The sequence below is a fragment of the Diceros bicornis genome, chromosome 7, assembly GCF_020826845.1.
Source record: "Diceros bicornis minor isolate mBicDic1 chromosome 7, mDicBic1.mat.cur, whole genome shotgun sequence".
Taxonomy (NCBI): Eukaryota; Metazoa; Chordata; class Mammalia; order Perissodactyla; family Rhinocerotidae; genus Diceros; species Diceros bicornis.
The window spans coordinates 47234264-47248913 of record NC_080746.1 but is presented as its reverse complement, the minus strand read 5'-3'; the positions used below and the strand labels follow the sequence as shown (position 1 = coordinate 47248913).

Here is a 14650-nt window from a genome sequence, read left to right as displayed (position 1 = left end):
ATTCTTTTCTTTAACCAAAAATTGTATTTCCTGACTCCCTCAGTCTTGTCTAAATTTTCAGGACACAATTAGATTCTTATTTGGTGCCACCTTATGGGAGAATTTAACAGAAAATTGTCTATTTAATAAAAAGTCAAAATCTGTCTTTATGGTGATCTCAAGCTTACAAAGTCCTTTCCCATTACAATAAAATATTTTAAGAAAGCAAACAGTGTTCTAAGTACATGCATGCCTCATTTATGCATACATAAACCCTCTAAGATAAGAATGATGTTGTCCATTTTTCAGATGAGGAAATTGAGGCTCAGAGAGGAGTAGTAGTTTGATCAAGGTCATATCTAGTGGCAAATAAGATTCAAAACTATTTGTGCCTGACTTCAAAGCCTTTGTCCTGAATCTCCAGGCTCTTGTTCCTCCTTCATATTCTTATCTCATGCAATTTTCCCAACAACCCTGCAAGTTACACATTATATCTCAAATACCCAGCACACATTTTCAAAGAGGATAAATAATGTGCCATAAGTCACAGCTATTTAGTGGTGTATTCATCCACTCGTTCATAACATTCATTTGTTTGACAAATATTTATGAAGCAACTACTCTGCTAAGCACCGGATATACATAGTAAAGTAAACAGCCAGTCTTCTGGAACTAACAGTCTAAAGAGAGAGTTTCACAATGGTAACTAACATTTATTAAGGGCTTATTATGAGCCAATCACTCTTCTAAGCATTTTACTGGTATCATCTCATTTAATATTCATAACAGCCTCATGAGGTGGTTTTTTAGACAAGGAAAGTGAACTGCAAAGAAGTTAACAGGACCAAGGTCTACAGACTGTAAGGGGGTGTAAACCAGGCTTTGAACCCAGGCAATTTAACTCCAGAGCCTGTGCTCTTATTTACTATGCTATATTTCTAAGAAGAAAGAAAGAAAAGAAAAAGAAAAACAGACAGAGAGAGAGAGAAGGAAAGGAGAGGAAAGGACAGGAGAGGAGAGGACAGGAGTGGAAACAAAAGGAAGGGAGGAAAGAAAGAAAGAAAAGAAGGAAGGAAGGAAGGAAAGAAGGAAGGAAGAAAAGAAAGAAAGAAACAGAGAGAGAGAAAGAAAGGAAGGAAGGAAGGAGGGAGGGAAGGAAGGAAGGAAGGAAGGAAGGAAGGAAGGAAGGAAGGAAGGAAGGAAGGAACGGAGGAAATAATTAAAGTTGAGATATGGATTTAATGCTGAATTAAATTGCTGAATTGCTCTTTTCATTGCATCATACTGCCTTCTAACATTTTCTCCAGGTAGTCCTATGGGCAGCACCCCTGGAGACCCAGTGGTCAACTCTAACAGGAGGGCCAAGCTAGCCTACCAGTGACATAAGCACCAGCAGACACCACCTTTACCACTCTCTTTCTTCCATCCAGCAGCTTGTGAGAACCCTGAACACAGCACTAGTGGGCATTCCAGACATCTCAATGCTGGCACAGACAAGCAACCATTCCAAGCCTGGAAACTAAACAAGAAGCAGTCAAGGAAGTCAAGAAAGCAAGTAAGGCAGGATTGAGTGTATCGAGCAAATCCAACACCAAGAAAGTAGCTTTGCTGTTAACTTTACCAATAAAATCAGCATTTATTATCTATAAACTATTAGAAGTAGCTGAAGAATCATTTACAATTTTCAAGGACATAGGACTAAACAGCAATGTCATAAGAATTTCCAAGCTTGGAAAAGCCAGAAGCACCTAAATGAAGCTGGTCCTTTCCTGGAAAATGAGAAGATGAGAGAATGGCAGTGATAGCAAAAACTAAAACAACAAACAAATAAAAACCATGAGAAGAATCTAGAGTACAGGGGAAATTACAATACAAGCCTTACTAAAACATCCGGACCACTTCATGACGACCATCAAAAAAATTAAGAAAGCAGTTGTAACACCAAGGTTGGCTGTTGGCAGTGCAGTAGGGGTGGAGGTTGGAAAAACTTTAACCAACTCTCAAGCCACACCAAATAAACATTCTGAGTAAAATGTGTTGTTATAATACTAACTCAAGACAAATCACTCATTTAACCTTCCAACTGGATATCATGCAGGTGTTAAGAGCAAGATTCCAGGAAAGCCTGCTTAGGTTTAAAACCAGTTGCACCACTTAAAGAACCTTGGCAAATTACTGACTCACTTCACGCCTTAGTTTCATTATCTTCAAAGTGGAAATAATTGCATTACCTATCTCTTGGTTTTGTTGTGAGGATTAAATAAAATTAATCTCTGTAAAACACTTAAAATACTGCCTGACACATAGACAGTGCTGTATTAGTGTTTGAGATTATTACTTTCCTAAATGCCCCTCCCATATGAATTTCTAGAGCCACAACTGCTTGAGGACATAATAATTGGACAGAATTCAGCTGTGGGGTAGGAAGTAACAGGGGAGGGAATACAGAATAGCTTTCACATTCATGATAAGAACAGGTTTCATGTTGCTCATAAGTGTACTTTATACTTTTCCAAAGACAGGAACATTTTTAATACAAGTTGACAACACTTCCTCCTTCTCTTCACATTCTTTTCTTGAGTCCTTACCTCTGCCAAGAGGATGTGGGGGAAAAGCAACACTGACTGGGCTGTGTGTGGTGGCTGCACTGATTAGAGGTTCTCCAGGTAAAATTCTGTTATGGTCCATGCTGTTTAAACTTAATGAAGACAAGCTGGGATCAAATATCAGCAGGAAATGTTGCTAGAAAATGTTTTCTGAAACGTGACATAAAAGCTTTCACCATGGATCAGTGGTTACCAGAGGGGAAGGGGGGAGGGAGGAGAGTGAAAGGGATAATTCGGTACATGTGTGTGGTGAGGGGTTGTAATTAGTATTTTGGTGGTGAACATGATGTAATCTATGCAGAAATAGAAGTATAATGATGTACACCTGAAATTTTTACAATGTTATAAACCAATGTTACTGCAATAAACAAAAAATTAAAAAAAAAAAAAAAGCTTTCACCAAAACCCTTAGCAACTGCGTCATTATCTCTGAGTGATGGCATTTTGAGTGATTTATATTTTCATCTTTGCACTTTTCTGTATTTTCAAAAATTGACAATGAACATAAATTGCTTTTATGATCAGAAAAAAAATTACAAATCTCAAGGAGTTGAAAAGAGAAAGATACTAGGGAGTTTATCTATGATTAACACAATCACGTAAAATAAGCAAGCAGACAAAGTTTAGAGAGTACTTGAAGGAAAAAAGTATCAAGAATCATTTTCTCAATGGATGATATTATCCTATCTTTTATTTTTATTTATTTTCCAAGTTTGCAATAATGAACATGTCGTACTTTCATTAGGGAAGAGTGCCAATTAATTTTAATTAAAACATAAAACCTCAAGCAGATTTATCTTGTTTGAAATACAAAGCTTTGTTTTTCGTCTTGATTGAATTAGGCTTTAAATTTACTGGAAAATTATTTCCTGCACAAACTATAAATGAAAAGAAAGCAGGCAGGAGAGGAAAAAGGGACTGACGTGAAATGATGGAGTGAGAAAAGTTATTTACAGTTTCCGACCTCTTCTAGGCTTTCAGCATTGCCCAGCAATCCTTTTAGTTGTCTCTAGTCAGCTACTTCTCCCATACACTAAAGTGGCTATTATAAACCTTCATCACTGGCATCAAGATGCTGTCCCAGCCCACTCTGTTTCCGCAGATGACCTTGCTTCCCACTTCATCGAGAAAACAGCAGTCATAAAACACAAACTTCCTTATCTTCCATCCTCCAGCGTCCATCTCAAGCTCACCTATCCTTAAAATCTTAACCCAAGCTCATCTCCTCTCCTTCAGCGAAGAAGAGGTAGATATTCCTCCTACTTTCCAAAGTCAACTCTCTTTTCATGCTCCTGGTCCCACTGTTTGCATCTCCCTTCAGTTGTTACCTTAGTCTCTTCTCCGCTGATTCCTTCCCTCCAGATTATCTCTGAGTTCTGTCTCATCCCCATGTTACTGCCTTCTCTTTCCTTTTCTTCTCTCTGTTTGTCAAACCCAAAGCAATTTGACGTTGATTTGGAGCAGATATTATTATGCTGCTAGCCCGCAGGTGGTCTCAAACATCCCTACAGCTTCTTCTGCGTCCACCTTTAAATTTCTGACTCCCATTTCTCTATCTCAAATCACAGCCTCTCTTCTTAGCTCTCAAACCATATTCTTAAACATCTCCATCTGGATATCTCATAGATACTTGAAGTTAATATGTCCAATACTGAACTTATTCCTTCCACTGTGGAACTTGCTCCTTCTCCAGTATTTTCTAACTCCTCAATGCCATCGCCTGCCAGACACTCATTGTGGAAACCTCTGAGTCATCTCTGATTCATTCCTCATCTCCTTCATTCAGTCAAACATAAATTCCCATAATTTCTACTTCCAAAATATTTCTTGAATTCAACCTCTGCTCTGCAAATCCAATTTGTTAGTTTAGGTCTCCTCATCTGAAATAACTTGAGTAGTCAGCAGACCTTTCCTTACTGGTTTCTAATCCATTCTTCACGTGGTCGCCAGAGTTGTCTTTCTAAAGTATCATGTCATTTACCTGTTAAAAAACTTCCAATTGCACCCTATGGCTCAGAAAAAGTTCAAATTCTTTACATAGTATATAAGTCCTTCACAGTCTGGTACTCATGTGTATTACCAAATTCCTCTCTCTTCCCTTCTCTGATGCACCTTAAGATATAACAGCACAAACATGCCATGTGCCTCTAAGTCCTGTGCCTTTGCACGTGGTCCTTCCTCTGTTTAAAATGACTTATCTACCTTCTTCACCTGCCAGATTATTCTTACTTTAAATCAGTGCTTCTCAAATTTTAATGTACTTACAATTCACCTGAGGATCTTCTTAAAATCAAATTCTGACTCCATAAGGCTGGCCTGGGACCTGAGAAACTATATTTCTAACAAACTCCCAAGTAATACTTGGAGAGTAATACTTGGAGAGGATTACCTGGGAGTAGGTAATGCTGCTGCTAGTCTATTCACTACATTTTGAGTAGCAAGAACTGGGCCCAGCTTAAATATGACCTCCTCTGAAGGCTTTCTGTCTCTTCTAGAGTTAGTCATTCCTAGCCCTCTGCTGCTATCAGAACACCATATTGTCCTCTCTTATAGCTCTTTCATTTTGTGACATAATCATTTGTTATATTTCTTTATCTCCTACTAACCCACAACTCTTTGAAAGGTAAAGAACATCCCTTGTTCTCACATACTTACCTCTAGCATTGTCTGGCATATAGTAGGCACTGGTTGAACATTTGTTGAATGAATTCATAAATGAATAAATAAAATTAGAAATATTATTGAAACTAAATTCCAACGGAGTCAATAAATCTTTTTTACTATAATCAAACCACAAATATTTATTGAACATCTATAATTCTTATTTATTTTTGTATCAAACTTTATAGCTCAGTGCCTGAAATTTAGTAAAATAACAGAGCACGTTTGTTAGACAGGTGGCTGGCTGGCTGGATGGATGGGTGGCTGGTTGGCTGGCTGAATGGCTGAATGGATGGATAAATTTCAAAAATAAAGGGAAGGCTGTAAGACAAACCAGCCTGTTACGAATAATCATTCACAACAAATAAATCAGCAAGAAGACTAACAATATATTTATGACAAATTCAGTGATTCACTTAAGTTTCATATTGAGTATTTTAGGACAAAACATTGAGACACAATAACACAAAGTGATTAAATACACAACAAATTCATAAATGTGGAAAGAGGGTGAACACATTGGAGAAACTGGTAAAATAACAAACTAGGGGGCTTGATGTGTTGGAAAGAGTGATTCCCCTAACGCGAATTCAAGTTAACACAATGGAAAAACAATATCATTGTGCCTGAGTCCCGAAAATCTTCATCCTATGACCTAAAATTCTGAAAACTTTCTGGGTTGTAGCCTATCCCTTCTCTCTCAGTAAAAAAAAAACTTACAGCAAACACTCTGCAAGGCCAAAGCTGAGTTATCAACCAAGGACACTGCCTGTGATAGTTAAAAAAACAAGGAGCTTGTACATCAGAGTTAAAACTCTTTGGTGAAGCTTAAGCCTTCTTAACCAATGTTACATTTAGACATCTTGGCTTCTTTTTCAAGCTGCTGCAAAAGAGAGAATGGTGTCAGGGAGGAGAGTTAGAGTGGGAATGACTTCAGGTGAAAACCATTCCCAATGCCTGCCAAATCACAGAAGGTCAAAGGCAAAACTAGAAACTGGAATAAAGCAGAAATAGCATCTATGAAAGGAAGGTTGCCAGGTCATCCTAGAGATAATCAATCAGCTGAAGATATTACCAGAACTCTTGAAGTCAAGAGAAATGATAAGCTAAGTTATAAATAAATGTTATAAAGAAAGTTAAGTTATAAACAAAGATTACCTGTCTTTAATATGAAGCTAAGAAACAGAAATTTTAATGAAGAAAAAAATTCTTGCAAGTATTCCTGTCATAGGTTTAATGGATATTGTTTTTGTTTTGTTTTTCTATTAACTGTTAAAATATACAATGGTTATCTCTTTAGTCGCTCATAAATAGTCATATATGACTATTTAAAAACAAATAGCTGAATGTTACAGATATTTATGAATAGCTCAAAGGATCACTAACAGGGCATATAAAAGGCACTAACATGAATCTAGTATTGAAGACAGGCCAATAAATCTGCAAGTATTTTCTGTCTGCCTTGCATAATCCTTTCTTAGCTACCTTAAGAGATAAGGAGCTCAATCTCCACACTGCAGCCAAAGTGATACCACGGAATATGTCAACTATGTTGCTCCTCTCCTCAAAACTCCCTCCAATGGCTTCCCATCCCATTCAGAAAAATTCCAAGTCCATGTAGAGGCATTCACAAGCTTACGTGATCTAGCTCCCCACTACCTCTCTGGGCTCCTCTGCTACTACTCTATCCCTCTCTCACTGCCCTCTAGCCACACTCTTATCCTATCTATTTCACATACTTAGCAGGTATACTCCTGATTCAGCACCTTTGCAACATGCTGCCTCCGGCCAGGATGATCTTCTCCTGGGTATATGAAAGTGTTATCTCACTTTCCTCAGGTCTGCAAAGATGACATCTTTACAGAGATGACTTACTTCACCACTCCTCAATGACATTCCCTAAATCCCTATTTTTATTTTTTCCTGTTGCATATGTCACTGCCTGGCTTGCTCCATATTTATTTGTTTATTTATTTTCTGTTCCCTATCCCCTCTCTCTCAGCAGGAGTTTAATTCATTGTTGTATCCTCAGGCCCTAGAATAGTGTCTAGTACATAGTAGGAGCTCAATAAACATTTATTGAACGACTAACTAGCAAAGGGTTAAATATGATGAGACCACCAACAGGGGCTTATGAGGTCTGCTTTATACCTGAGTTGTTCCCTGCAGGAGGAATAGGAAGGTTGCCAGACAGCAAAGGGGTTTCAAGGAGGAGAAACACTATTTCAAATGAAAGAACTGCATGAGAAGAATCAGAAAGGCAAACATGAGAGAATATTTTAAAATTGTTTAAAGCCAGTGAAGCAGAGAAATGTATATTTTAGAATGTTTCCCATTTAAGGTGAGGTTTTTATCCTTTTTAGAGATTTCTTTCCCAAGGGTTCAAGGCATCTGAGGTATTTTTATTTCCCTTTATCATTATGAAATGTACCTCTAGTAATAATTATATTTAAACCTACTTTGTCTGGTATTAATATAGTCACTCAGCTGGGGTTTTTGTGATGAATGTTTGCATAGTTTATCTTTTTTCATATTCTTATGTTTACCCTATTGGCATGATTATAGTTAAATTTTTCTCTTGTAAACAGCATATAGGTGGATCTTGTTTTTAATTCAATCTGACAATCTCTGCCTTTTAATTGAAGTTCTTAGCCTGTTTATACTTAATGTAATTATTGATATGGTTGGGTTTAAGAATATTATTTTGCTATTTGTTTTCTATTTGTCCCATCTATGTATTTTTTAACCTCCTTTCTTATCCTATTTTGGATTTAAATAATATATGTAATATTTTACTTTATCTTCTCTACCAGCTATTTTACTATATCTTTTTTTGTATTTTTGGTGATTATTCTAGGAATTAAAACATGTTTGCTTAAGTTATCATGTTCCACATTGAATTAATGTTTAATCACTTCATATATGATTGTAAGTACCTTATAATAGTATATTTCCATTTACCCTCTTTCTGTCTTTTGTGGGTTTTTTTTTATACATTTTTCTATCTGTTTTATAAATCAATAACATGTTATTACTTTTGCTTTAAAGAGTCAATTATCTTTTTAGTAAATTAAGAGATGAAAGAAAAATGTATTCTATATTTACCCATATATTTACCATTTTTGGTGCTCTTCTTTCCTTTATGGATATCTGAGCTTCTACCTGATATCATTTCCCTTCATTTTGAAGAACTTCCTCTAATATTTCTTCAAGTACTTTAAGCTGCTCTCTGACTGCCTCACCAAGTTTCACCCTGCATTTGTGAATCTTAGTTTTCAGCAAGACTCTGTGGTATTTCCTATGCAGATTATTCAAGTTCTCTGGGCAGTTCTCTCATTTCTAGTATTTTGCCCTGCAAATTCTAGCCAATTTAGCAGCAATAAGCTCAGGTATCACTTTCTTCCACCCTTTAAAATTTTTGCTTTCTGCTCGGCAAAAAGGTAAGATACAGATAAAATTCACCTTGTGTATTTTACTTCTTCAAGGACCACAATCTTGTGTTGTCTCCTGTCTAATGCCCCAAAACAGTTGCTTTATGCCTTTTGTCCAGTTTTACATCTATTTGGCACAAAAGTAAGTCTGATACCCATTATTCCATTACCTCTGAACAATGCATCTTTTGATAATTTATATTTTCATCAAAATCTTCAAGAGAAATTAGCCCACTTCAATTTACGGAAAATGCTTACAAAATAACCAAATTTACAAAACCAGTTATTATCAAACCATCAATAAATCATATTTACTTTCTCCTAGAACAAAAATCTGACTTTATTTTTTAATTCAAACAAAGATATTAATATCCCTTTCCATGACAACAGTCTCACTTCTTCATTCAAAGCAAAATAGATAGATAGACAGACAGACAGACAGACAGAATGAAGCATTTTTATGAATGTGGTATCTGGATAAACTAAGTACCAATAGCTTCAATATTGCTTATGAATCCTTTCTTTGATTTTCTCCTACAGTAGCAATTTATTTTTTACAAAACAATTTATTTTTAAATTGTTAAATTTAAATTTTAAATTAATTTAAGTTTTAAATTAATTTAAAATACAATTTATTTTTTACAATTTATTTTTTACAATACAAGGGACAGAAGTAGCTAGGGCATTAAATAAAAATTGGCATTACTCTTACTTTCTCCCTCTACACTATATCTGAACTCACAATATGGCAAATATGAGACAAAATAATCTAATTACCTTTATTTTTCCATATTAGAAATATGTTTAAGACATGGAAACACAGGAAGCCCTATCACAGGTTTATGAGGCCTTAATTAATGGTACTTTGCAAACATAAGTATTTCCAAATGGACTTTTATTTGGTGCCCCAGATGATTTTATACCTGAGAAATACATCATAGTAAGTCTTTAGATAGAAGAAAGGTCAAACAGAAACTCTAGTCTAAAGATCTTGGTTCTACACGGCATATATTTCTTTCTGCCTATAAGTTATACTTAATTCTGTGTGGAATTTTTGTTTTTTCATACCTTTCATCCTTTAATTTGTTTTTGTTGTAGTAGTTTGGGATATTACCATAATGTTACTTTTCTTTTCCTCATAAGATAAAAAGGCCATTTCCTTGGTCATTCTCTTTGCTCTGACATGATGTGGGTGACTTCTTGGTGCTATTTCCCGCTCCCCCTGTCCCCAGCTACAGTTTGAGGTCTGGATATTTCTTATTCTTAGAAGGCGAAGGAGAAAAACTAGACTAAGCAGACATGGAGTCTTTGGAGTAAAACTGATCGCACTCTCATCTGAGATTTTGTTAAACATCCTGTCCTAGGATTGATTCTTCCTAACTGAGTTATATTTCAGATGGTTTCCATAAGATCCTTCATTTTCCACACAGCCAACCTCACTATTTACTTTATCATTTCATCTGTTTCTTCCAGCAGTTATTTCCAGTAGCCTTTACTTATAACTTACTTACCAATTCAATTTTTACTGGAGATAAGGGGGGCAGTATGGGTGGGACATGGAGAGGGAAGCTGGATGCCACCAGAAGCCAAACAGTGTCGTGCTTTTCCATTCCACTCTAAAAGCTTGATTTTTTTTCCGTGGCCACTAGTTTTTCAAGGTTGTTGCATTAGGGTATACCCCTTTCCTTGTTTAGTGGGGTTGTTGGTGTGTGTGTGTGTTGGCTAGTTCTAACTATGTTTTGCTCATGTAATTAAATATTGGGAAAGGGAAAATCTGTGCTGCAGTTTCAACATGGTATCTTAATCTAGAGTCACCTTTAATTTGATTTTCATAACAATCCTGAGGGTTATTAGCTCTGCCACTTTAAAATCCAAAGAGGTTACAAGTGTTAATGAGAAGATTAAGCAGGATTATAAATTTTTCATTCTTTAACTATATTAATTGAGCTCCTACTATGTGTCAAACACTGTGCTGGGTAATGAAGATACAGAAATGAACAAGACAGACATGGCCCCTTGCCCTCAAGAGCCCCTCCTCTAGTAGGGGAAATACACACTTAAACCACTGATTATAATACAGTAAAATAAGTTCTATGATACAGCAAGGTATATCTCATAACAAAGATGCCTAATATAATGTCAGTGAGAGCTTCTCAGGTCAATAAAATACAAAGTCCAGTGCTGAAATACAGCAGATGCTGATAAAATGTTAATTCTCTACAATGGACTGAATGATTGTATACTCCCAAAATTCATACGTTGAAACTCTAATCTCCTATGTGATGATATTTGGAGATGGGGCCTTGGGAGGTAACTAGGTCATGAGAGTGGAGCCTTCCCGATGGAATTAGCATCCTTATCAGAAAAGATGAGAGAGAGCTTGCTTCCCCTCTCTCTGTTCTCCACAATACAGTAAGATGACAACCATCTACAAACAAGGAAGAGAGCTCTCACCATGATCTTGAACTTTACAGCCTCCAGAGTTGTGAGAAATAAATGTTTGTTGTTGAAACCACCGGGTCTATGACATTCTCTTATAGCAGCCTGAGCAGACTAACACATTCTCTTCCTTCCTGAACCTCCAAACGTCTGCAAAACATATTGGCATTCTGTATTGCCTACTTCTAATGGTGTTGGAAAGAATCCATTAGACAGTGTGCACAGCAACACTGTTTATTATCTCTAGGTGTAGGCTGATGAGGATAAAATTCTGAGAGCCAGATGTAGATCTTGCAGGTTAAGGGCAGGATCTGCTTATGTCAGATAATTTAACCTGAGGTTTTAGCAATGCACCTGACAGCAGTAGGATAGTAGGAAGCACCTAGTGATAAATTTTGAGTAAACAATTAAATGGGGCACCGGTGGGTACCAGAGGGGGAGAAATAGATGTTTTCCACCATACTTTCCATCTCGCCATTAGAAATTAAGTCCATAATTCTATCTACGAGATGATGGTCTCATCTGAGTGAAAACATGTTCATCATAATACCTTGGGTTAAGATGTTGAGCCTGGAAATCATGCCTCAGGGCTGGAAGTAATGTTTTAGATTCTCTCCCTTCTGGAACAATTTTTTGTCTATCTACAGCCACTGATAATATAACCTTTGTGGTTTTAATGGAGTTCTTCACTCTGTACTCTGTATTTGCATAGTGTCTTTTCATCAAGGGAAACAAAAATCATCATAGGCACTAATTAACCTTACCAATGTTTCTGTCAGAAAAGAAGATTATAATGTTACTATATATGCATCTATCTAACTACTGATTCAATTTCACAAATATTAGGGAAGCCTACAACATGTTCATCTCAGTAGTTTAATGAAGACAATCTTTTAAATAAATTCTCAATTTCAGCTCATGCAATAGGGCATGTAAAAATACAGATGCAATAATTTCTAAATCAATTTTGACCAGTATATTTAAGTAGACAACAGAAATGAAGAGAAAAATCTTTAAAATAACATTAGATCATTCCCTGCAATTAATAATTCATTTCAAAAGGGTGCAGTTTTTAAGAGCAAACAATCAGAATTTTTAAGTGTTTCTCAAATGTAACTATCATATAAAAATGTTCTGTTTAAGTTGATAGAAATACAGGTGTGCTTATATTGTGTGCCTGTGCGTCCTTCCATTCATCCTTTCATTCATCCATCCATCCATATATCCATGCATTTATCCATCCAACAACTCTTTAATGTCAACAATCATAGTAATAAAAGTTTAGGAGTGCAAGCAAAACTCATTTTTGTTTGCAGTTGTTAAGGAAAACTGCACAAGACCAACTGAGACCTAATGAACGATTAGGATTTTAATAGGGGTATATAAACATAGAAAGAATTATAGGTAGAAGGAAAAGTCTGGATCAAACTGCAGAAGTAGGAAAGAGTATCCTCAGGAGAAGACAAGTCAATATAAATAAGTTAACATACGTATTTATCATTACTTATAACTATTTGTAAGTAATATAAATAAGAGGACTTGGAGTAGGGAGCAGAATTATAGGAAATGAGACTGGAAAAGCAGTGAGGATGTAGATTTTTAAATGCTTTGAATACCAGAATAGATAACATAGAAATTATTTCATTGTTAGTGGTGAGCCACTGAAAGCTGTTGAGCAACAAAATAACCAAAGAGGCACTTCTGGAAATCTAGTCCAGGGAAATGTGCAGAATATATTGTATGAGACATTGACAAACAGTAAGGGCACAGGTCAAGAGACATCTTCAGGAGATGAAAGTACTATGCATATATCATTTACTTGTGCTTTAACAGCTGTGTAGTCAGGATGAGGAAAGGATCAGGCATATCTGAGGTGACTTACTAAAAAAATTTAAGTCCCTATTCTAAGATCTTTATATGTACTAACTTATTTAATCCTCACAACAAACTATAAGTCAGATATTATTCTTCATTCCACTTTACAAATGAAGAAACTAAAGCACAGAGAATTCAAATACAGACTCTAACCCCAACACTCTAAAAATTGGAAAACAAAAAAAAAGTTGCCAGGGCTGGCCCAGTGGTGTAGCGGTTAAGTGCGCGCACTCCACTGCGGCAGCCAGAGGGTTCACAGGTTTGGATCCTGGGCGCACACCAATGCACCACTTGTCAAGCTATGCTGTGGCAGCATCCCATATAAAGGAGAGGAGGATGGGCACAGATGTTAGCCCAGGGCCAGTCTTCCTCAGCAAAAAGAGGAAGATTGGCATGGGATGTTAGCTCAGGGCTGATCTTCCTCAAAAAAAAAAAAAAAAAAGTTGCCATTTGTTGAGTGCCAACTCTATTAGCTTTCTAAGGTTTCCATAATTAAATACAACAGATTGGGAGGCTTAAACGATAGAAATTTATTTTCTCACACTTTTGGAGGCTGGAAGTTCAAGACCTAAGTCCTGGCAGAGTTAGCTTCCTCTGAGTCCTCTCTTTGGCTCGTAGATGGCTACACTCTTCCTGCCTCTTCACATGGTTGTCCCCTCTGTGTGTGTGCAGCCTTGGTGTCTCACTATATGTCCTAATCTCTTCTTATAAGGACATCAGCCAGATCAGATTAGGGACCACCCCAACGCCTTCATTTTAACCTAATCACCTCTTTAAAGACGCTGTCTTCAAATACTGTCACATTCTGAGGTTCTGGAGATCAGAGCTTCAACAGAAGAATTTTAGAGGGATGCGATTCAGCCATAACACCACCAATGCATCAGATGTTTTATATATGTTTTTAATTAAACCTCAAATAACTATATAGTAGTCGCCCCTTATCTTCAGCGAATATGTTCCAAGACCCCCAATGGATTGCTGAAACCATGCATAGTACCAAACCCTATACATACTATGTTTTTTCCTATACATGCATGCCTATGATAAAGTTTAATTTATAAATTAGGTACAGTAAGAAATTAATAATACTAAAACAGAACAATTATAACAATATACTGTAATTACAAGTTACCAGGGATCTTAACAACCTCAGCATATGATTTTTTTCCTTCCTCATTAAGTCAATAACTTTCACTCTTTCACTTAAAGGAAGCACTTTACGGCTTCTCTTTGGAATGTCTGAATTGCCAGCATCACCACTCTTGCGCTTTAGGGCCATTATTAAGTAAAGTAAAAGGGTCAACTTGAACACAAGCTGTGATATAGGGACAGTCAATCTGATAACCGAGACAGCTGCTAAGTGACTAATGGGTGGGTAGCATATACAGCGTGGATATACTAGACAAAGGGATGATTCACATCCTGGGCAATATGGAGTGGGATGGCACAAGATTTCATCACGCTACCCAGAATGCTGTGCATTTTAAAACTCATGAATTGTTTATTTCTGGAATTTTCCATTTAAAATTATCAGACCATGGTTGACCACAGGTAACTGAAACTGAGGAAAGTGAAAGTGCGGATAAGGGGGAACTACTGTACAAGATTCTTACTACCACGTGCATTTAACAAATAAGAAAATTGAGGTTCCAAAATTTT

At 36.5% G+C, this 14650-nt stretch overlaps 1 protein-coding gene across 1 annotated transcript in view; it reads right to left on the bottom strand.

Moving 5' to 3' along the window:
* DLG2 (discs large MAGUK scaffold protein 2) overlaps positions 1–14650 on the bottom strand; it is a 1867373-nt gene that overhangs the window by 1524243 nt on the left and 328480 nt on the right. The window lies entirely within an intron of this gene.